Source organism: Protopterus annectens, chromosome 6.part0, assembly GCF_019279795.1.
Source record: "Protopterus annectens isolate FY-2018-M chromosome 6.part0, PAN1.0, whole genome shotgun sequence".
Classification (NCBI taxonomy): domain Eukaryota; kingdom Metazoa; phylum Chordata; order Ceratodontiformes; family Protopteridae; genus Protopterus; species Protopterus annectens.
Window position 1 is genome coordinate 1,020,412,492 of NC_056737.1, and position 24,513 is coordinate 1,020,437,004.

The window sequence follows — 24,513 nt, forward strand, 5'->3', positions numbered from 1 at the left end:
GATCAGTAGACATGTAGTACACACACACTAATAGATGATCAGTAGAGATGTGGCACACCCACAATGGTAGATGATCAATAGTGATGTTGTGCACCCACACTGGTAGATAATCAGTAGAGATGTAATAAACCCACACTGATAGATGATCAGAAGAGATGTAGTGCACCCACATGGGTAGATGATCAGTAGAGATGTAGTACACCCACACTGGTAGATAATCAGTACAGATGTAGTACACCCACACTGGTAGATGAGCATTAGATATGTAGTACACCCACAATGGTAGATGATAAGTAGAGATGTAGTAAACTCACACTGATAGATGATCAGAAGAGATGTAGTACACCCACATTGGTAGATAATAAATAGAGATGAGGTACACCCACACTGATAGATGATCAGTAGAGATGTAGTAAACCCACACTGATAGATTATCAGAAGAGATGTAGTACACCCACACTGGTAGATAATCAGTAGAGATGTAATAAACCCATACTGATAGATGATCAGAAGAGATGTAGTACACCCACATGGGTAGATGATCAGTAGAGATGTAGTACACCCACACTGGTAGATAATCAGTACAGATGTAGTACACCCACATGAGTAGATGATCAGGAGAGATGTAGTACACCCACACTGGTAAATTATCAGTAGAGATGTAGTACACCCACACTGGTAATATCAGTAGAGATGTAGTACACCCACACTGGTAGATGATCAGTTGAGATGTAGTACAACCACACTGTAACATAATTAGTAGAAATGTAGTACACCCACACTGGTAGATGATCATTAGAGATGTAACACATCCACACTGGTAGATGATCATTAGAGATGTAGTAAACCCACACTGGTACATGATCAGTAGAGATGTAGTACACCCACACATGTAGATGATCAGTAGAGATGTAGTACAACAACACTGGCAGATGATCAGTAGAGATGTAGTACACCAACACTGGCAGATAATAAGTATAAATGTAGTACACCCACACTGGTAGATGATCAGTAGACATGTAGTACACCCACACTGGTACATGATCAGTAGAGATGTAATACACCCACAATGGGAGGTGTAGAGATGTAGTACACCCACACTGGTAGATGATAAATAGACATGTAGCAAACCCACAATGGTAGATAATCAGTAGAGATGTAGTGCACCCACAATGGTAGATGATCAATAGAGATGTTGTACACACAAACTGGTACATGATCAGTAGAGATGTGGTACACCCACACTGGTAGATGATCAGTAGAGATGTAATCTACCCATGCTGGTAGAGGATCAGTAGCTATGTAGTACACACACACTGGTAGATGATCAGTAGAGATGTAGTACACCCACACTTGTAGATGATCAGTAGAGATGTAGTGCACCCACAATGGTAGATGATCAATAGAGATGTTGTACACACAAACTGGTACATGATCAGTAGAGATGTAGTACACCCACACTGGTAGATGATCAGTAGAGATGTAATCTACCTATGCTGGTAGATGATCAGTAGCTATGTAGTACACACACACTGGTAGATGATCAGTAGAGATGTAGTACACCCACACTGGTAGATGATCAGTAGAGGTGTAGTACACCCACACTGGTAGATGATCAGTAGAATGTAGGACACACACACTGGTACTTGATCAGAAGACTTCTAGTACTCCCACACTGGTAGATGATCAGTAGAGATGTAGTACACCCACACTAGTAAAGTATCAGTAGAGATTTGGTGCACCAACACTGGTAGATGATCAGTAGAGATATAGTACAACAATGGTAGATCATCAGTAGAGATGTAGTACACCCACACTGGTAGATGATCAGCAGATATGTAGTACACCCACACTGGTAGACGATCAATAGATATTTAGTACACCCATACTGGTACATGACCAGTAGAGATATAGTACACCCACACTGGTAGATGATCAATAAAGATGTAGATGATCAGTAGAGATGTAGTACACCCACACTAGTAGATGATCAGTAGAGATGTAGTACACCCACATACATAGATGATCAGTAGAGATGTAGTACACCCACACTGGTAGATCATCAGTAGAGATGTAGTACACCTACACTGGTAGATGATCAGTAGAGATGTAGTAAACCCACACTGGTACATGATCAGTAGAGATGGAGCGCACCCACACTGGCACATGATCAGTAGAAATGTAATCCACTCACATGGGTAGATGATCAGTAAAGATGTAGTACACCCACATTGGTAGATGATCAGTAGAGATGTAGTACACCCACACTGTTAGATGTGCAGTAGAGATATAGTACATCAACACTGGTAGATGAACAGTAGAGATGTAGTACACACACACACACTGGTAGATTATCAGTAGAGATGTATTGCACCCACACTGCACCCACACTGGTAGACGATTAGTAGAGATGTAGTACACACACACTAATAGATGATCAGTCGAGATATGGTACACCCACAATGGTAGATGATCAATAGAGATGTAGTACACCCAAACGGCTACATGATAAGTAGAGATGTAGTATACCCACACTTGTAGATGATCAGTAGCGATGTAGTACACCCACACTGGTAGATGATCAGTTGAGATGTAGTACACCCACACTGGTAGATAATAAATAGAGATGTCGTACACCCACATTGATAGATGATCAGTAGAGATATAGTAAACCCACACTGATAGATGATCAGAAGAGATGTAGTACACCCACACTGGTAGATAATAAATAGAGATGTCGTACACCCACACTGATAGATGATCAGTAGAGATGTAGTAAACCCACACTGATAGATGATCAGTAGAGATGTAGTAAACCCACACTGATAGATGATCAGAAAAGATGTAGTACACCCACACTGGTAGATGATCAGTAGAGATGTAGTATACCCACACTGGTAGATGATCATTAGAGATGTATTACACCCACACTTGTAGATGATCAGTAGAGATGTAGTACACCCACAGTGATAGATGATTAGTAGAGATGTAGTACACCCACATGGGTAGATGATTAGTAGAGATGTAGTGCACCCACACTAGTAGATGATCAATAGAGATGTAGTACACCCACACTGGTAGATGATCAGTAGAGATGCAGTGCACCCACAATGGTAGATGATCAGTAGAGATGTATTGCACCCATGCAAGTAGATTTTCCGTAGAGATGTAGTACAGCAACACTGGTAGATGATCAGTAGAGATGTAGTACACACACACTGGTACATTATCAGTAGAGATGCAGTACTCCCACACGGGTACCTTATCAGTAGAGATGTAGTAAACCCACACTGGTAGATGATCAGTAGAGATGTAGTACACCCACACTGGTACGTGATCAGTAGAGATGTAGTGCACCCACACTAGTAGATGATCAGTAGAGATGTAGTACACCCACATGGGCAGATGGTCAGATGGTCAGTAGAGATGTAGTACACCCACACTGGTAGATGATCAGTATAGATGTAGTACACCTTCACTGGTAGATGATCAGTAGAGATGTAATACATCCACAATGGTAGATATTTAGTAGAGATGTAGTGCACCCACAGTAGTAGATGATCAGTAGAGATGTAGTACACACACATAAGTAGATGATCAGTAGATATGTAGTAAACCCACATGGGTAGATGATCATTAAAGATGTAGTACACCCACACTGGTAGATGATCAGTAGAGATGTAGTACACCTTCACTGGCAGATGATCATGATCAGTAGAGATGTAGTACACCCACATTTGCACATGATCAGTTGAGATGTAGTACACCCATATGGTTAGATGATCTGTAGGTATGTAGTGCACCCACTCTGGCAGATAATTAGTAGAGGTGTAGTACACGCACACACAGATAGATGATCAGTAGAGATTTAGTACACACAGACTGGTAGATGATCAGTAGAGATGTACTACACCCACACTGGTAGATTATCAGTAAAGATGTAGTACACCCACACTGGTAGATGATTACTAGATATGTAGTACACCCACACTGGTACATGATCAGTAGAGATATAGTACACCCACACTGGTAGATGATCAGTAGAGATGTAGTACACCCACACTGGTAGACGATCAATAGATATGTAGTACACCCATACTGGTAGATGATCAATAAAGATGTAGTACACACACACTGGTAGATGATCAGTAGAGATGTAGTACACCCACACGTGTAGATACTCAGTAGAGATGTAGTACACCCACACTGGTAGATGATCAGTAGAGATGTAGTACACCCACACTGGTAAATGATCAATAGATATGTAGTACACCAGCACTGGTAGATAATCAGTAGAGATATAGTACCCCCACAATGGTATATGATCAGTAGAGCTGTAGTGCACCCACAAAAGTAGATGATCAGTAGAGATGTAGTACACCCACACTGGTAAATGATCAGTAGAGATGTAGTACACCCACAATGGTAGATGATCATTAAAGATGTAGTACACCCACACTGGCACATGATCAGTAGAGATGTCGTACACCCACACTGGTAGATGATCAATAGAGATGTAGTACACCCACACTGGTACATGATCAGTAGAGATGCAGTACACCCACACTGGTATTTTATCAGTAGAGATGTAGTAAACCCACACTGGTATATGATCAGTCGAGATGTAGTACACCCACAGTGGTAGATGTTCAGTTTAGATATAGTACACCCACACTGGTAGATGATAAATAGAGATGTAGTACACCCACACTTGTAGATGATCAGTAGAAATGTAGTACATCCACACTGGTAGATGATTATTAGATATGTAGTATACCCACACTGGTGGATGATCAATAGAGATGTAGTACACCCACACTGGTTGATGATCAGTACAGATGTAGTACACCCACACTGGCAGATGATCAGTAGAGATGTCATACACCCACACTACTAGATGATCAGTAAATATATAGTACACCCACACTGGTAGATGATCAGTTGAGATGTAGTACACCCACACTGGTAGATGATCAGTTGAGATGTAGTACACCCAACTTTTAGATGATCAGTCGAGATTTAGTACACCCACACTAGTAGATGATCAATAGAGATGTAGTACAACCACAGTGGTAGATGATCAGTAGAGATGTAGTACTCCCACACTGGTAGATGATCAGTAGAGATGTAGAACACCCACACTAGTAGATGATCAGTAGAGATGTAGTCCACCCACACTGGTAGATGATAAATAAAGATATACAGCCACAAACACTGGACCAGTCACAGTTTGGTTTAGTCATGGGCAGATCATGGCTACCATACTTGGTGGACCCATTTGATAAGGGTACCAAATCAAGGGAGTAGGGAAACATGAGTCGCTCCACCTACCATGGCCTGTCAAGGCATTTTGTTGTTGACAAACCCAAGTGGTTAGGTACAAACCAGTATGTGAGCCAGCGGATAACCAAGTGGCTGACTGACAGGATCCAAGACATTAGCAATGAGGAGTCCCCCTCTACAATGAGGCCGGTCACCAGTGGACTCCCTCACAAGCCGTTCCTCGCACTGCTCCTTTTAGTTGATAACTTCTCTGCAGGTATGGCTATTGTCAGTGGTCTGTGGCTGACTAAATTTGCTGATGATTCCAAATGAGGAGCTGTCATTGCATCCCACACTGACACAGATGTTATCCAGTAGGAGATGACTCAGCTACAAAGTTGCTGTCAGTGCAATGTACCAACAGTACATCCCAAGAATTGCATAATACTGACCTTTGGTGAGTGATCCAGCCACTGTAACCACTGTATTGACAGCACACCACCTACAATTGACCCTGTAGTCAGGGACACATGAACACATTGATAGTGATCTAGCCATTGACTGAAATGTGTTGGTAATATTAGATAAAGTATTCTATGTAGCACAAAGTGTAAACCAAGTTAGGGCAGGTAAATCCAAGGAAGTCATTGTCCGACTGTATACAGCATTCATAGGTTCATAGGTTGGTACTAGGTTATCGGCCCTCATGCCTATACAAGCCTAGCCATAACAATTCCCTGGCTATTACTTCCCTGGTCCCCTGTCTATCAGGGCAATTGACATGATCCCTGAGGTGAATTTCTTATCTCCCATCCAATTGCCAAGGTTCTTTTTGAAGAGGGCCAAAGAGGCGCTCAGCTTGACATGTATGGGCAGTATATTCCAGAGTATGTGGAGTCTCTGGGTCAGGAACCTTTCCCTCCAGCATGTTTTGTTCATTGTGATGTCCAGATTTAGATCCCTGGTGCGTGTGGCTCTGAGGACTGGGATTTCTTTAAGTGTCGCATGTCCAGCAGTTCTGGGTTTGACATGGCCTTGTATGTTAAGCAGAGATCGCTTCTGAGCAGATGATATGTGACAGAGTATAGCTGGAGATTTTTTAGACAGTCAGCATAGGGCATCTGCTTTAGGCTTGTGATTCTTTTAGTGAGGTATTTCTGTGGCCTTTCCAGTTGTTGCAGATGTCTTGTGAGGTACATACCAAATGGGGCATTGTACTCTATAATAGGTCTAATGATGGATGAGTACAGTGGACAATGACCTCCTTTTTTCTGGATGAAAATCCCTTAATGATGAAGTGTGCCACATAGAAGGATTTCTTGACAGTTGGGGTGATGTTGTTATCGAAGGTGAGACCACTGTCCACTTGTGTCCCTAAGTCACTTATCACACTTTCGGTGTTTAGTGTACTGACACTTATGTGGTAATTCATGGGTGCATGGTTTTTCCCAAAGGGGATAACTATACATTTCTTGGCATTGAGCTTGAGCCCATGGCTCTGGCACCAAGCATCTATTTCTGTAAGGCTCTTTTGTAGAATATCCACATCATTTGGGGATTCAATAATGGCTCCCAGTTTGCAGTCATCTGTGAACTTTGTTAGCCAGAGTCCCTTAGTACTGCCGTGTACTTCAGAGAAGTAGATGCCAAACAAGAGTGGTCCCAGGACTGAACCCTGAGGTACTCCGCTTGTCACTTGTCTGGAGCTGGATTTTGCGTCGGCTACTTTTACAGTGTGGGTTCTGTCAGTAAGCCAGTTGGCAACCCATCGAGTGATGTAGGGATTAATGCCCAGCTTAATAAGTTTATCTATGATTCCAGAGAGGACGATGGTTTCGAAGGCCTTGGCAAGGTCCAGATAGGCTGTGTGGACTGCCTTGCCCACATCCACAGCTCTGGATACTGATTTGAAGAAGTCAGTCAGGTTGAGGAGACAAGATCGGCCCTTTACAAAACTAAACCTATCACTTGACTGCAATGCCACCTTTGTCAGGTATGCAACCAGGCATATTCATCAAATGTAGCAGCCACGGAGGTTCCTAGTAAACCACTTCATGGTGTATGTAACATGTCATATGGAGACTGTGTTAAGCCTCTGTCTGTGTATTCTGTCTCCAACATGCTTGGAGGGGATGTGTATAGCTGCCATACAGGACAGTTTCAAACCCCACTGCGGACCTCCTGCATATCCCCAAAATACTAGCACCAAAATTACTTGTTCTCCAGACCTTTGCCTTGCCTGTGGTATAAATGGGGCATGCTGGAGAGACAGGTATATAACCTAGAGACTACACCCTATATGGAACAGGATTCCCACCCATGTGAAGTAGAGTTCCACCCTAATGAAAATCAAGTGCAGGTTGCACAGTTGGGTGGGGAACAGGACAATCACACATGGTTTAGTACCAATGTTTGAAATGGACACAGATAAAGTGGAGATTGTTCATCTCCCATACCCTGGCCTGTTGATGTTTCAGCATTCAAAACCCTGCTTACACTCTTCCAGGATATCAGCCCTTGTCACAGTTTAGGGAGGCATGGCTAGCCATGAAGAAGCCCTTGCATTCATTTGCATATTAAACACATATGAACCTGTGTTCCAATGACCCTATAGTTACTTAGCTTTCTGCTGACATTTTCATCTGTGCTGACATTCAGTCCTGTGGTCTGACATTGATGGTTTGATTGTATATGTGTAGGCATAGCTGTTTTGTACAGAATTCTGAAGGAGAATCATAGACATTTTCATGCGACACCTTTCATTGTGTGACCACAAAGCCATTTCTACAGCATCCATGGTAACATAATCACATTATATGAATCTAGGCTCATTATAAATGGCATTGTGCAATATCTGTAAATAAGCCCTACAGATAGCATGCAAAAAGACACAATGGATGATATGTTATAGTGATGTAGATAGTCACTCTGTGCATCAGAAGCACAGCTTTATTTCTCTGATCCACGAGAAAGATGACACAGATGTGGCACAGGTATCATAACCTGCATAGGGTGTTGTGTGGGGGTGCAGGAGGCCTAGGCTAACCCAATAGATTGACATGCATGTGTGTGAGTTAGGACAGGAAGGAGGCAAGATGGAGCATGGAGATGTGGTGTGTGTGTCTGTAGCGACCTGATTTTGACAGTGGTGTGTGTATGTGTGTGTGTGAACACAGCTAAGCTCAGTGCTAGTCCTACGTGTCTGTATGTTGTACAGCTGTGAGCCATGCATAGTAGATCTGACAGTTTAGCATCTCTACCCCTGAACCTGTGAACTGGCTCTGCCAAGAGTTGCACTGGCACCTCCACACCTAAGGTCAGATACTGTGCTACTACCTAAGTGTGACTGCTGTCTGCTGGGAATGTGCTCTTCATGGGAATGCCCAGGACCACAAGTCAATTGTCTGCCACATTTTGGTGTTATATCCATTACCCTGAAGATTCTGCAAGAGTACCTTTCAGAATGTGCCTGTGCCTCCATGATGGCCCTTTACATTCACTGAGTGATACGTGATGAGACACCTGCAACAGGTGGTGGAGGGACAGCAGGCCTCCTACAAGCACACCTATCAATCCACCTTGGTGTAATCTTGCCAACTGTTAGGCTATGGCCAGTGTCAACACTCCCTACAGCCTCAGTAGCCAAATTCTCCTCTTCAATGCCCCACCCGCTGACTGTCCAATATCTGTGGCCAAAGGGGACTGGGTATGTGTAGGCATACTAGCTGTGTACAGTGACAATGAGGGCAGATGAGGGGATGTCAACCTGTATGTCAGATTCAGATGCTGCAATCCCCAGCTGTGCCTCACTTTGGCCACCATCATCATCAGAGTTTGATGAGACTCTGACATCGGGTTGTGTAGAGGGCAGAGACCAGCCCCCATGGTGACATGTGAAAACAAGGGAACAGCATTAACTATGCTATGCATTACTATGTCACGATATATGTTATGCTGTACACACTGCTGTCAGTATCTCAGACATGTCTAACCTCCAAGTTCTAAGAGTAAGACAGGAGGACATTATAGTCTAACCCAAATCTGTAGTTACCAGTAAATAAAGGTTGTTTAAAGAAGAATCTCATGATCAATCCCTAAATGATGACCAACGTGGACATTTTGTAAAACCCTTGCACAGCTGACACATCTGTTAATCTGTATTGCCCTGACAATACTTGCAAATCTATCACTGTGGGCACACCTACAGGCCATAGGTATGAGTGTAAACTGTGTGCAGTCAGAATCTATATCTACAGTTGGCAATCAGGCAGACAGTACATCAATCCAGCCATCAGGCCTGGAAAGACAGCTTAGTATATACATTTCACTAAATATACGTGTGTAACAAAATAGTGTTGTGCTTACCAGGAGCAGGACCTCAGCCTTATCCAATTATTGACGTTCCTGAAAAGATTTGAGGAAGAGGTAATGTAAACTTCTATGCATGTTACATTACAGCAGGGTATATGTCAAAATAGCTGACATTTACAGTTGCTGCTATGTAAACTGGTATGCTGGTCACAATCTGACATGAGACTCAAACTGCAGCTAACCTGTTTTTCTCCCAAAATAAAACCTGACACTCACATAAAACTATGTGCACACTGACACACTGAATGCTACAGTATTCAATGATGATCCTACTAAGCATACCTAGATGTTCCACTGGTGTTGAAACAGTGGTACCCACATCCACAACATACTGTGTGATGGATGCCTGGGAGCTCTTGTGCATTCATAGGTTCACTAGGAATTCCTCAGTGGCTGATAGTGGTTGTTCTGCCACAGGCCCTCCACCAGTGGCACCATGATCCCTGGCCACGTCTGCTGCTCTTTTGCATGTGGTGTGGATCATATCAGTGGCATGGTGTCGCACCTGCCACAGTGTCCTTTTCTGCTGATCAACCACATTAACATTTCAGACCAGGTTAGCCTATAGTGCAGCCCACTCCTGTCTGTTGGGCCTCTTCCTGGACAGTAGGCTCTCATAATGCTGCTGCAAGGCCTCAACAATGACGTCATTCAAAGGCTCAATGAAAGGGGGTTTGATGCCTATACATTATTGTTGATCTACAACAAAAAGAGAACACATGCCAGAATCAGATATGTGGGGGTGCAAATGGTAGAGATACAGCCATATAGGACAGCTATTAGTGTTCACTATTTGATTACACACCTGAAATTCAAATGTGTGCCCCACCATATATCTCAACCTCTTAGAGGAAGAAATCTGGACAAATCCATAAATAAAAATGGGACAAAGGCCAGAAAATAGGGTCAATTTCTATTACTGGTGCTACAAACTTACACGGTTGATGGAATAACAGGTTCTGCATGACCATGACACATCTGCAGAGTATGAAGTCTCCAAAACAGATGTCCTTAATTATTGTCTAACTTCAATCTTTAATGATTTATAACTACTTTTCCAGAAAACCAGAATTTTATAAAACATGGACAAAATATATGAGACAAACCTCTGGACAATATGCTAACATATGTACAGTCGACAAGTATGTCCACAACATACAAAGGCTGTGGGTGCAAGTGATGGAGCAACAATAGTCAAATATTCCTGTTTGTGGCATTACAGATACAGATGTATGATAAGAAAGTCAAGACAGGAGTCCAATGTAGTGTTTCCCATAGCAGTTACCCCCCCCCCACCTAAAGTCTATACAACCGACAGTGACAAACAAATAGTGATGTTATCCAGGGGACCTGTGTCCCTGTTTAACACATAGCATTCTACGCTTGCTGTACTATAGTTCCTCTGTAAGTGTAAGACACGTGGAGATCAATGACATGTTATCAGTACAGGTCTATGACAGGCCTACTGATGTAATCCCATCCCTCATAACTATATTCCACCATATGCATCATGCAATGACATGTTATCAGTACAGGTCTATGACAGGCTTACTGACGTGATCCCATCCCTCATAACTATATTCCACCATATGTATCATGCAATGACGTTATCAGTACGGGCCTATGGCAGGCTTACTGATGTAATCCCATCCCTCATAACTATATTCCACCATATGCATCATGCAATGATATGTTATCAGTACAGATCTATGGCAGGCCTACTGATGTAATCCCATCCCTCATAACTATATTCCACCCATATGCACCTCTTTCTAAAATAGCTGATATATATATATATATATATATATATATATATATATATATATATATATATATATACACATATACATATATGTCTTGTGCCAGTGAGTTCATACAAAGTAACTCCCATACACAATGGTTACCCTATCTAGGGATTTTCCTTTTTAAGGTGTACCTCATTAGCAGGTGATTGCTTCTGAACCAATCTGTGGTTGAGTAATGCTAACTGAAGCATACACAGCTGTTTGCAATGGAATCAGGAAATCCCCTGCAACTGTTAAAGAGGATATATGGCCTCACTGTAGAATCCATCCCCTTTCTCATAAGATGGGGTGGAAATGCTGGGTAGAAATACTATGTCAGCACAGGGAAGATGAGCATGTATGTGTGGCTACAAGCTGCAGCTGATGCTACTGCTGCAGGCAATAAGCATACTGAGAAAGGCTGAAGAATGTGGTGGGCAACAGCAGTTTTGGGATAAGGTGTGCCAAATGGCAGCTCTGGTGTACAGCCAGGGCTTGATTGTGGGAGCCCACACCACAGGATATTGAGTATGTGTTTATGGTAAGTATGCTAGCCAAAGGTATCATTACCAGAGTATTAGGCAACATGTTTATTGTGTCCTTGAATAACATAGGGGTAAATATGACATTATATCAACCATTTGGGGAACTGCCAGGCCATTTGTTACATTATGGTGATCATAGGTTCATAGGTAGGTACTAGGCTATTGGCCATAGGGCTTATATAAGCCTAGCTAAAAAGGCACCCCTGGCTTTCGCCACCCAAGAAAATGATTTTCCTGTGCCCCTGTTGAGCAGAGCCACAGAAGTGATTCCCAGGTGAATTTCCTATCTCCCATCCAATCATCAAGATTTTTCTTGAAGAGTACTAATGAGGAGCTTTGTTTGATATAGATAGGTAGTTTGTGCCAGAGAAAGGGAAGTCTCTGGGACAGGAATCTATCTTTCCAGCATGTTCTGTTTATTGTGGTGACAAGGTTTAGGTCCCCAGATCATGTAGCTCAGAGGGATTGGGATTTCTTTAAGTGGAGCATGTCCAACAGCTCTGGGTTTGACATAGCTTTGTATGTTAGGCAGCGATCACCTCTGAGTAGGCGATATGCAATGGACTAAAGCTGGAGTTTTTTGAGACGGTCTGCGTAGGGCATCTGTTTAAGGCTGGTAATCTTCTTTGTGAGGTATTTGTGACCTTTCTAGTTGTTGTAGATGTCTTCTGAGGTACATACCAAAAGAGATGTTGTACTCTATAATGGGTCTAATGAGTGAAGAGTAGAGGGGAGGGGAACAATGATCTCTTTTTTCCTGGATGAAAAACCTTTTGTTATGAGGTGTGCTACGTAGAAGGATTTCCTGACTACTGTGGTGATGTGATTATCAAAGGAGAGACTACTGTCAACCTGTGTCCCAAGGTCTCTTATCACCCTTTCAGTGTTAAGAAGACTACCGCCTATGTGGTAGTTCATGGGTACATTTTTTTTTACCAAAAGGGATGACAATGCACTTTTTGGCATTGAGCTTGAGGCTATGGATTTGACACCAGGCATCTGTCTCAATGAGGCCCTTTTGTAGGATGTCCACATCGTTAGGAGTTTCGATTATGGCTCCTAGTTTGCAGTCATCTGCGAACTTCATTAGCCAAAGACCTTCTGTGTTAGCCTGTACTTCTGTGAAGTAGATACCAAGCAGGAGATGACCCAGGACTGAACCCTGTGGTACTCCACTTGTCACTGGTCTGAAGTCGGATTTGGAGTCTGGTACTTTCACAATGTGGGTTCTGTCAGTGAGCCAGTTGGCAACCCATCTTGTGATATAGGTATTTACACCTAGTTTAGTGAGTTTATCTATAATTCCAGAGTGGGGGATGGTGTTGAAAGCCTTGGTGAGATCTAGATAGGCTGTGCGAGCCACCTTACCCTCATCTATGGCTTTGGTGGCCGCTTCAAAGAAGTCGATCAGGTTTAGGAGACATGATCTGCCTTTTACAAACCCAAACTGGGTGGCATCCAGAGTTTGAAGATTACCAATGTCATTGTTTATAAGTTCCATGATGATACATTCCATAGCCTTGCAGATCAGGCTCCTCAGGCTAATGGGGTGGTAGTTTCTGGGGTCTGTGGTGCCTTGCCCTTTGTGAAATGGGATAACTGTGGCTGTGTGTCATTCAGTGGGCACAAATCTGTGGTAAAGTTATGGTTAAACATGGTACTTATGTGGGGTGCCAGTTCATTCTGTAGTTCATGTAGAACGCAGCCTGGGATGTTGTCAGGTCCCATGGATGCTGTGTTCTTGGCTTTGGAGAGTGTGAATTTTACCTGTGCAGCCGTGATTACAGGAACTTTGCATTCTTCCGGTATAGAAATTTGGAATGTGTGTGCTGGCAGTCCTTACTGCTAGCAGGACCACTTTATGCATATGTCAGTTGTGCAGCTGTGCTAATCTACAATATCATTATGAAATTGTGTGCTGCACTTTGATATTAGTGGGCATCCTTTGCATTACCTAAGTTAAAATCCTCTGTGAATGCATATTAATGCATGACTTGGCACTCTATGCACTTTACAGTGTTGCTATATGACAGGGGTCTGCAACCTGCGGCTCTGGAGCCACATCCAGTTCTTCCACACTTTTGCAGAGGCTCCCTGTAGCTTGGAAAAGTAATGGCCACTCTGCTGCATGATACACACACACACACACACACACACACACACACACACACACACACACACACACACACACACACACACACACAAAATTACCTCGCAACTGTACAGATTGTTGCTTCATATTTTGGTCTGTTTCTCATAAAATTGTGTTTTTCTGGCAAATCATTGAGGGCTGAAGTCAGAAAACATACACAGACATCTGAGTTTCAGACTTCAGAATATTCATGCTAATGCAAAACCTGTTATTTTATCAACTTTCTAAGTTTGTAACAGCAATATTTAAAACATGTCCCTATTTTTGGTCCTTTGTCCTCCCATTATTTATGGCTTTGTGTAGATTTCTTGCAAGAGGTTGAGAGGTATGAGTCACTCACACACACACACACACACACACACACACACACACACACACACACACTGAAAGAAACTGAATGATCCCAATATAAATCCCAATAAAGGAACAAAAATAATGATGGATTTTAAATATCGCTCTTATAAACACAGTTCTTATATATATATATATATATATATATATATATATATATATATATATATATATATAGTTTAATAACTATATATAACACTTTATACATTGTGTTATCTTCATTTTAGGGGTTGAATAGGTTTTGTGTCTCCAGATGAATTTAATTTGGTGGGAGATGGGCCCGAATGGCTCGTTTGATAGTGGATGTTGCAGACCCTTGCTGTAGGAATATTTATATTATATACAGCTATCCTTGCTGTAGGAATATTTTAGCTGTTCCTATCTGCAGGCCTTTGATTGCCATCATTGAACAGCAGACATTGCCTTGGAAATGCATCGGGTGGATAAATAGTAGATAATGCAGTCATTTATTGATAAATGAAGCATTTATCATTTATTCTTTATGTAATATTTTATTACTTAATCATTTATCATTGATAAATGCTACACACCACTAGATTTGAAGCCAGGACCATGTGTGGCACAAAATATTGTTTGCAAAGCATTTAACAGACTGAGTTACTGAGTCACTGTTACATCAGATGTATTTGTCAAGATATCAGTGCACACATACAGGCTGTAACATACGTTTTTTACATCCATCATTATGTGAATGGCTAAATATGGATCTATTTCTCCACCAGAGTCCCAGTTGAGCATGCATGTTGCCATTAATATTTTAACAGGTGCATTTCTTAATGTTGCTGATAAATGTCCACATTTAACTTCTATTACAGACCTCAGTTGCATCCATTACTCTGTTTCTGGATTTCTAGTGGTGTAGTCCTGTATCAGACTCCAAGGTACAATCCCAAATTTTCCATTAGTCTTTCAGCAAGTTTGCACAATGTGGTGCAATGCACAGCTTTGCTTAAACACGCTTAAAGATGGTAACTTGCAATTACTATGTTTTTCTTAAACCAGATGTTTTAATTAGTAGCTGTATGGCGTGGCAGGTTAATGCACTGGTCTGCAGGTGTGATGGTTTTGGGTTCAATATAGGGTACAGCTGTACATTTTGTACATGTTTATTACCATTTCAAACACATATTTCACTATAGCTCCATTTAGCTGAGCTCAGCGATGCTGTGCAATGTGTCACATCATGCAGCGTCACACAAAAAAATCTTTAATGAAAACAAATATGGAGAGATAGGACAGTGGTGAAATGGGATGCACATACCTCTCAACTGTACTGATTTTCACAGAATGTCCAGATTTTTGCGTCATTTTTTGGTCTGTTTTTCATAAAAGTGTGGTTTTCTGGCAAATGTTTCTGACAAATTAGTAGCAAATCATTAAAGACTGAAGTTAGAAAATAATCACAGACATTTGAATTTCAGACTTTGTACTCTTCAGATAAATTCATACTAATGTAAAACATGTCATTCTATCAACTTTCGAAGTTTGTAAGAGCAATATTTAAAAATTGTCCCTATTTTGGGCCTTTGTCCCACTTTAATTAATGTCTTCATCCAGATTTCTTGCTTTAGGAGGTTGAGAGGTATGGGGTGCAAGCAGGGGGAAACATATAGTGAAAGGTAGGTAGATATGTGCAAGAAGGGTGTAGGAAAGAACCATAGCTATCCATTTGCTGTACAGCAACATGCGTGCACTCTGAAAGAACTTGTAGATGAATTTGGACTGTCATCCCCAGAGAGAGGGGTGAGGACAACATAACTGCATTGTCAAGCCAATTGGACCAAACTATGTGTGTCCAGTAGACAAGTGTGCAAAATGGAGAGCTACATATAGGACAATATTTTTTTGTGGGACAGGTGCCCATTTTTTTTAAAGTGAGAGTGGAATGTTGGGGAAGGGACATAGGTACATGTGGGGAGGTAAGCTGGGAAAGTGAAGAAGCTTTTGCAGACAGACAAAATGATAAGATGGCAGACAGGGTTGGTATGTGACACAAGAGGAGGTCAACACCTCGGATGGGGAGGGTGTTGGTTGTGGAATCCCAGTCTCAGGTGCATCCACAAGGTATCAGTGTGACTCATGTCCCCACCCATTAGACTGTCGCTGCTCCTTCACTGCCCTGTGGTGGCAGTGGTGGAGGCTGGCATCTGGGACAAGGCTTCCCCACTCCAACCTGTGCAGGCAATGTGTGAAAGTTCAGAGAAGTGACCTGCACACAATACCTGGCACTTTATAATGGGTGACAACATCACCCACCTCCAAAGCACCTCTCAGAGGGAGGCCCAGCCCTGACCTGAGAGACGGCACTACCCAATGCCACAGGTAGTGCAGGGGCAGCAAAGAGGGCACCACCAGGCTGCAGCCCAGATGTGCTTTACCCCAGTGCCATGGCCAAAGGAACCAAGGTAGGTGGATCACCTGGAACTGGCCTAACATGTCACCCTGTAGTAAATTAGATATAAACATAAGTTAAGATTAGTAATAACCAAACTACTGTTAGTATTAACATAATGGAAAATAATATTGAATAATCCAAATACATATTAAGGTATATTATGTGGAACACAACAATAAATAACAAGTATGCTAACAGCAAAACAGTATGAAATAACCCAGAAGGCCAACATGGCAACTAGTTTAACAGAATATATTAACATTAAATCATAATAATAAATAACATTAATAAATGAAAGAAGGTAAGGTGTAGGGAGAGAGAGAAAAACACAATATTAGTAAACTCACAGATGATATTACTATACAGCCTACTAATACACACTTCTACAGGTGTGCAGTGTCAGGTGTGAGTACAGTTAGTCTTATTATTCTATAGATGGTGTTGCACATGCATACCTCTCAAACTGTTAGCATGGGACAGTATGGGCCAAGCACTAACAGATGCAGGTACAGAACTACATGGAACTGCTTCACATACAGTGCTTGTACATTACTAGCAAGATGTTCTGTAAATGGCTTTGCAAATACATTGCATTCCAGGTAATCATTTACCTGCTAATCAAGGAATAGACAGATTGGGCAATTGTCATTACATTACAAAAAATCATGAACGTTGAGAGGTATGTTCATGCACATTAAGTAGACTAGACAGCTGCTCATGCCTTAGTTGGCTAGCATGGGAGAAGAACCCAAAAGTTATGACTCCAGGGGACATGGGCACTTCATGTAATAATTGACTGCAGTCAGCTTAGAACATACATGCAATGAATACAGCCCTACTGCAGTTATTTGTACACATTACTTATCAAAGCACAATCCTGCTTTATACTTTATTGTTATTGTTCCTCAGAAGCTGTGAATTATACACATATCTGCCTCTAATCTGGGCTACCTTATTCATATACATTGTTCCTGGAGTGAGAGGAATTGAGAGCATTATATGATCAAACTGGCCTGAAGACAGCCCTGAACCACACTGTGGGTTGTGGAATACACTTATCAGGCAAGTACATCTGCATTCTTTATTAATTTAAGTTTACCGTTGACTGGAGTCACATTAGAACAGACAAGCAGTGAATACAGCCCTTTATCAGTTATTTGCACACATTGCTTATTAAAGCACAGTCCTGCTTTAAAACTTATTGTTTATTGTTATTGGTATTGTTTATTGTTTATTGCACTACAGTTTTCAGAAATTATTCATACTTACCACACTCATGGCGCATCCTGGCCAGGCGCCCTGTATGAGACTAGACATTGCAAGCCCATTCAGTTGCAGCTGCTGCAAGAGAAGTACAGCATTATGCATGCCAGTTTTGCATGGATTCAGCTTGTATTTTAGTAAAGTAGTAACAAGCATACTTGCATATCTGTAAGGCATGCCCTGCCCTTGCCTCTTGGATCCAGGTGTCGAAGGCTTCCCTGTTCCTTCACTTCTGGTCATCATAGTGGTGATGACACTGCTCACCAGTGCGGGGGATACCAGTAGCACTGGTAAGGTCCCTGGCCAACTGATCCCAGGCATCAGCTTTACTTTCTGAGCCCTGGTAATCACCATGCAACATCCAGGGTTCATAGTTCCAGACCAGGAGTCCAACAAACACTCTGGAATCCTGCATACCCCACCACGGAGCCCAAAAGTGAGTTCCCTCACCAACACCTCCTGGCATATTGACAGATTACTAAGGACTCCAATGAATGCTGTGAATTTCCACCTATTGACCTCAATATAGGCTGCTTTCCAGTCCTTACATGTCATAGTGTAACTTTAAAAAGTGTTAGTTGCTTAGCATCATGCAAACCAGCTTAGCAGCTGGAATAGCCACTGACCATGTTTAAGCAATGCTTAGCATTGCATAGCTTTTCCAAATGAAATAATTTTGTTTTTGAATTAAACCATTCTATAGGTCACCTCACACATTTTACAGCAATAAATGTAAAAAGGTATGACTGTTCAGAACTCGAACCCAGAACCTACTACACTTTAGGCTGTGAGTCTACCTATTTAGCTACTTGAAGAGTGAGATAACCAGTATACCCTTACATATACTACTAAGCAACCTGTTAGCATTGCTAAGCATCATGTCACACCACACAAACAGCCATTCAAAAAAATAATAATAAAATAAAAAAACCTAAACAAAATAAATAATTATATCAAACAGCAAAAGCAGCACACACAGCAAACGGAATATGGAACTCACACTAGATAAAAAAGTAAGTAACAAAACTGTCATAGAGTTCAAGTGTGGTCCCTGGATGGCAAACAAATCACCTGTAGGTCTCCAAACGACAAATCAAGAGTCCAAAATTTAAACAAAAGAGTTTAATTCCAGTAAGCGCTTTCACCCTGAGGCTTCTTCAGACTTTTACAAAAAACAACTACTAGACAAGTTTAAAAATCCTCAGAGCTCTAATGGTTGGTCGAGCTCAAACCAATCAATATGCATTAACAAAATCATCATCACATGAATATTAAACATGTCAAAGAACTTTCACATTGACTGTGGATCAAATGCATCAGGGGTATTATGCACCATATTAAAAACTCATAAACAAACATGATTTAGATCAACAATAAAAGACATAATCATAATCAACATTAAAAATTCTTACAAAAATGAAAACATTTGCTTAATACTGCTTCGTGTATAATTCATGTCAGCCCTCCCCATAACAGCTTAAAATATAAAAAATATGTATATTAACAGGTATATACAACTGCGATCAACCGTCCCTTCCATAGTAAAAACATATGTAGGCTAACGTAACGCCATACATATAAGACGGATTGATCAACCATGCGTTCACTACAACGTGTGTATTAGAGCCTTAAAAACATTAAATTAGCAACCACAAAAATGTTGCTCATAAACCAGCTCAACTGAGCTGTTCAAAAACTCCATTCTAATCAAAGGCGCTTACCTAACAAACATCGTAGATATGTCAGCGCCTATAATCCATGGGGTATTAAACAGAAAACTAATATGATATAAAGTAAACTAACATCAAACGGAACGCTTCTTGGTTCTAAATGTATATCCACGGAAGTACTATAAATACTGCATAGCTGATGCCATCACAAAAAACAACAGTAGGTGGCAGTGAAGCCTGAAGATTAGGCTATGAAGTAAGATCATATAGCAGAGGAACTATTGGGATCCAAGATGAAAAACCAATGCACATTCTCACTACATAGTGAGTGTAATGTCGTGGTTCATACAAATACAAAATGAAAAAACCACATGCTCTGACAGGAAATAAACTATAGTCTAAAAAATAGACATAGTATATCAGGCAAAAATGCAATAATATTCTATACAAATATAGCAAAACATAAACCCTTAGGTCTCGAATGAGCCACAGAGTAGTGGAGCAGAAAAATGAACCTGTCCCCCATGAAATAAGAATAGGGAGAGAAAAAAAAGAGAGAAGAGAAAAAGAAAGAAGGGAGAGGGAAAAAGATAGGAGGGAAAGGGGGAGAGGGAAGATGAGAGGGATGTTTAGGAAAGGGGGCGGGGGTATGTGAAAAGGAAAAGAAAAGGAGGAAAGAAAAGGGAGGGGGGAGGGGGGTGGAGGGAATGGGAGAAAAGGAAATAGAAAAATAAAGGGAATGAAAAAGAAAGGCAAAAACTGACAAAAAGCAAACATGAATGGGACAAATCATTATTTAGGTCTACAAAGTCTCCTCTTTTTTAATATAGGTCTAATCTGGACCTTATCGTTCAATCCAGGTGCTCTATCAGCTCTGCACCTAATAATCCACTTAAGCTCATTCTCTAAGGTTAAATTCACCAAGTCTCCTCCTCTTACATTACTAGACAAAGTTTGGAGAACACAAAAAACAAACTTGTGTTCCATTCCAAATGACAAAACATGCTTAGCTAGTGCATTCTGGGTGGACCCAACACGGATATGATATATATGTTCCCTGATCCGTTCTCTAAGGGACCTGTTGGTTTTTCCTATGTAAAAGGAGGGACATACAATGCACCTAGCCAAATATATCACATTAACACTACCACAGTCTGTTCTAGTGCATAACTTAAACTCATATTTAGTAGAAGGATGTATAAAGGTCATTCTAGTATCTATGTGTGTGCATTGATTACAGTTACCACATGATACAGTATTAAATGAAGATGTATAAACATTAGCTAGAGGTCTAGATACCCTGGGGTTACACAAAATTCTCCTCAAATTCGGTTTATTCCTAAATACTACTTTAGGTGTAGGGCCTACTATTGGCCCAATTTTATCATCTAATAGTAAAATACCCCAATGTTTCTCCAGAATATCCCTTATAAAACCCGAGTCTCTAGTATAAAACATAGTGATACGGGCAATATCATTGAACTTGTCAACTATGGGATTGCTCATTTCCAGGGGTTCTAAAAAGTATGGTCTGGCTCTATCTAGTCTCATCCCATCAACTTACAGATTATGAGAGCTTCTCAACTTAATGCATCTAAGGAAGGTTACCTTGATGAAGTCAATTTACTAAGAGAGAGCTTTAAGGTTAGGGGATATGAAATGTGTAGGTTTGATAAACATCTTAAGGAAGTTGATGGGATGAGACTAGATAGAGCCAGACCATACTTTTTAGAACCCCTAGAAATGAGCAATCCCATAGTTGACAAGTTCAATGATATTGCCCGTATCACTATGTTTTATACTAGAGACTGGTTTATATAGGATATTCTGGAGAAACATTGGGGTATTTTACTATTAGATGATAAAATTGGGCCAATAGTAGGCCCTACACCTAAAGTAGTATTTAGGAATAAACCGAATTTGAGGAGAATCTTGTGTAACCCCAGGGTATCTAGACCTCTAGCTAATGTTTATACATCTTCATTTAATACTGTATCATGTGGTAACTGTAATCAACGCACACACATAGATACTAGAATGACCTTTATACATCCTTCTACTAAATATGAGTTTAAGCTATGCACTAGAACAGACTGTGGTAGTGTTAATGTGATATATTTGGCTAGGTGCATTGTATGTCCCTCCTTTTACATAGGAAAAACCAACAGGTCCCTTAGAGAACGGATCAGGGAACATATATATCATATCCGTGTTGGGTCCACCCAGAATGCACTAGCTAAGCATGTTTTGACATTTGGAATGGAACACAAGTTTGTTTTTTGTGTTTTCCAAACTTTGTCTAGTAATGTAAGAGGAGGAGACTTGGTGAATTTAACCTTAGAGAATGAGCTTATGGATTATTAGGTGCAGAGCTGATAGAGCACCTGGATTGAACGATAAGGTCCAGATTAGACCTATATTAAAAAGAGGAGACTTTGTAGACCTAAATAATGATTTGTCCCATTCATGTTTGCTTTTTGTCAGTTTTTGCCTTTCTTTTTCATTCCCTTTATTTTTCTATTTCCTTTTCTCCCATTCCTCCACCCTCCTTTCTTTCCTCCTTTCTTTTCCTTTTCACATACCCCCCCCGCTTCCCTAAACATCCCTCCCTTCCCATATCCCTCTCATCTTCCCTCCCCTTTCCTCCTATCTTTTCCCTCTCCTTCTTTCCTTCCCTCCTTTTTCCCCTTTTTTTCTCTTCTTTCTCTCCCTATTCTTATTTCATGGGGGACAGGTTCATTTTTCTGCTCCACTACTCTGTGGCTCATTCGAGACCTAAGGGTTTATGTTTTGCTATATTTGTATAGAATATTATTGCATTTTTTCCTGATATACTATGTCTATTTTTTAGACTATAGTTTATTTCCTGTCAGAGCATGTGGTTTTTCATTTTGTATTTGTATGAACCACATTACACTCACTATGTAGTGAGAATGTGCATTGGTTTTTCATCTTGGATCCCAATAGTTCCTCTGCTATATGATCTTACTTCATAGCCTAATCTTCAGGCTTCACTGCCACCTACTGTTGTTTTTTGTGGTGGCATCAGCTATGCAGTATTTATCGTACTTCCGATGCGACAATACGTAATGCGGATATACATTTAGAACCAAGAAGCGTTCCGTTTGATGTTAGTTTACTTTATATCATATTGCGTTTCTGTTTTTAATACCCCATGGATTATAGGCGCTGACATATCTACGATGTTTGTTAGGTAAGCGCCTTTGATTAGAATGGAGTTTTTGAACAGCTCAGTTGAGCTGGTTTATGAGCAACATTTTTGTGGTTGCTAATTTAATGTTTTTAAGGCTCTAATACACACGTTGTAGTGAACGCATGGTTGATCAATCCGTCTTATATGTATGGCGTTGCGTTAGCCTACATTTGTTTTTATTATGGAAGGGACGGTTGATCGCAGTTGTATATACCTGTTAATATACATATTTTTTAATATTTTAAGCTGTTATGGGGAGGGTTGACATGAATTATACACGAAGCAGTACTAAGCAAATGTTTTCATTTTTGTAAGAATTTTTAATGTTGATTATGATTATGTCTTTTATTGTTGATCTAAATCATGTTTGTTTATGAGTTTTTAATATGGTGCATAATACCCCTGATGCATTTGATCCACAGTCAATGTGAAAGTTCTTTGACATGTTTAATATTCATGTGATGATGATTTTGTTAATGCATATTGATTGGTTTGAGCTCGACCAACCATTAGAGCTCTGAGGATTTTTAAACTTGTCTAGTAGTTGTTTTTTGTAAAAGTCTGAAGAAGCCTCAGGGTGAAAGCGCTTACTGGAATTAAACTCTTTTGTTTAAATTTTGGACTCTTGATTTGTCATTTGGAGACCTACAGGTGATTTGTTTGCCATCCAGGGACCACACTTGAATTAAATAATTATATCTGTTTTTTTATTTTTAGATGTCTGGTAGATGTCACCTGCATATGTTTAAGTGCAGCTTGCAAATGCAGCGCTCCACAATGAGCCACACAAACATGCATTAAAAGAAAGTAAAATAAATCATTAATTACATCCAGTTTCTATTTTTAGATGTGTGGCAGGTGTCACCTGTGTATGTGTAGGTACAGCTTGTAACTGCAGTGCTCCACAACGAGCCACACAAACAGGCATTAAAAGAAAGTAAAATGAATCATTAATTACATCCAGTTTCTATTTTTAGATGTGTGGCAGGCGTCACCTGTGTACGTGTAAGTACAGCTTGCAACTGCAGCACTCCACAATGAGCCACACAAACAGGCATTAAAAGAAAGTAAAATGAATCATTAATTACATCCAGTTTCTACTTTCAGATGTGTGGCAGGCGTCACCTGTGTATGTGTAGGTACAGCTTGCAACTGCAGCGCTCCACAATGAGCCACACAAACAGGCATTAAAAGAAAGTAAAATAAATCATTAATTACATCTGGTTTCTATTTTTAGATGTGTGGCAGGTGTCACCTGTGTACGTGTAGGTACAGCTCAGCACTGCTGTGCTCTGAGCCGCACTGCACAAACGGACATTAAAAAAATATTAAAATTCACACATTTCTATACTAGCAGGTACATTACAAGGATTCTTATCTTGTGCATAACATCTGTCCCGGAATTTCCTGGACAATAGACAACTATGGGACAGCATCTACACTACTGCTTACACAGATTCAATATCCATATTACTGTGATCTCAC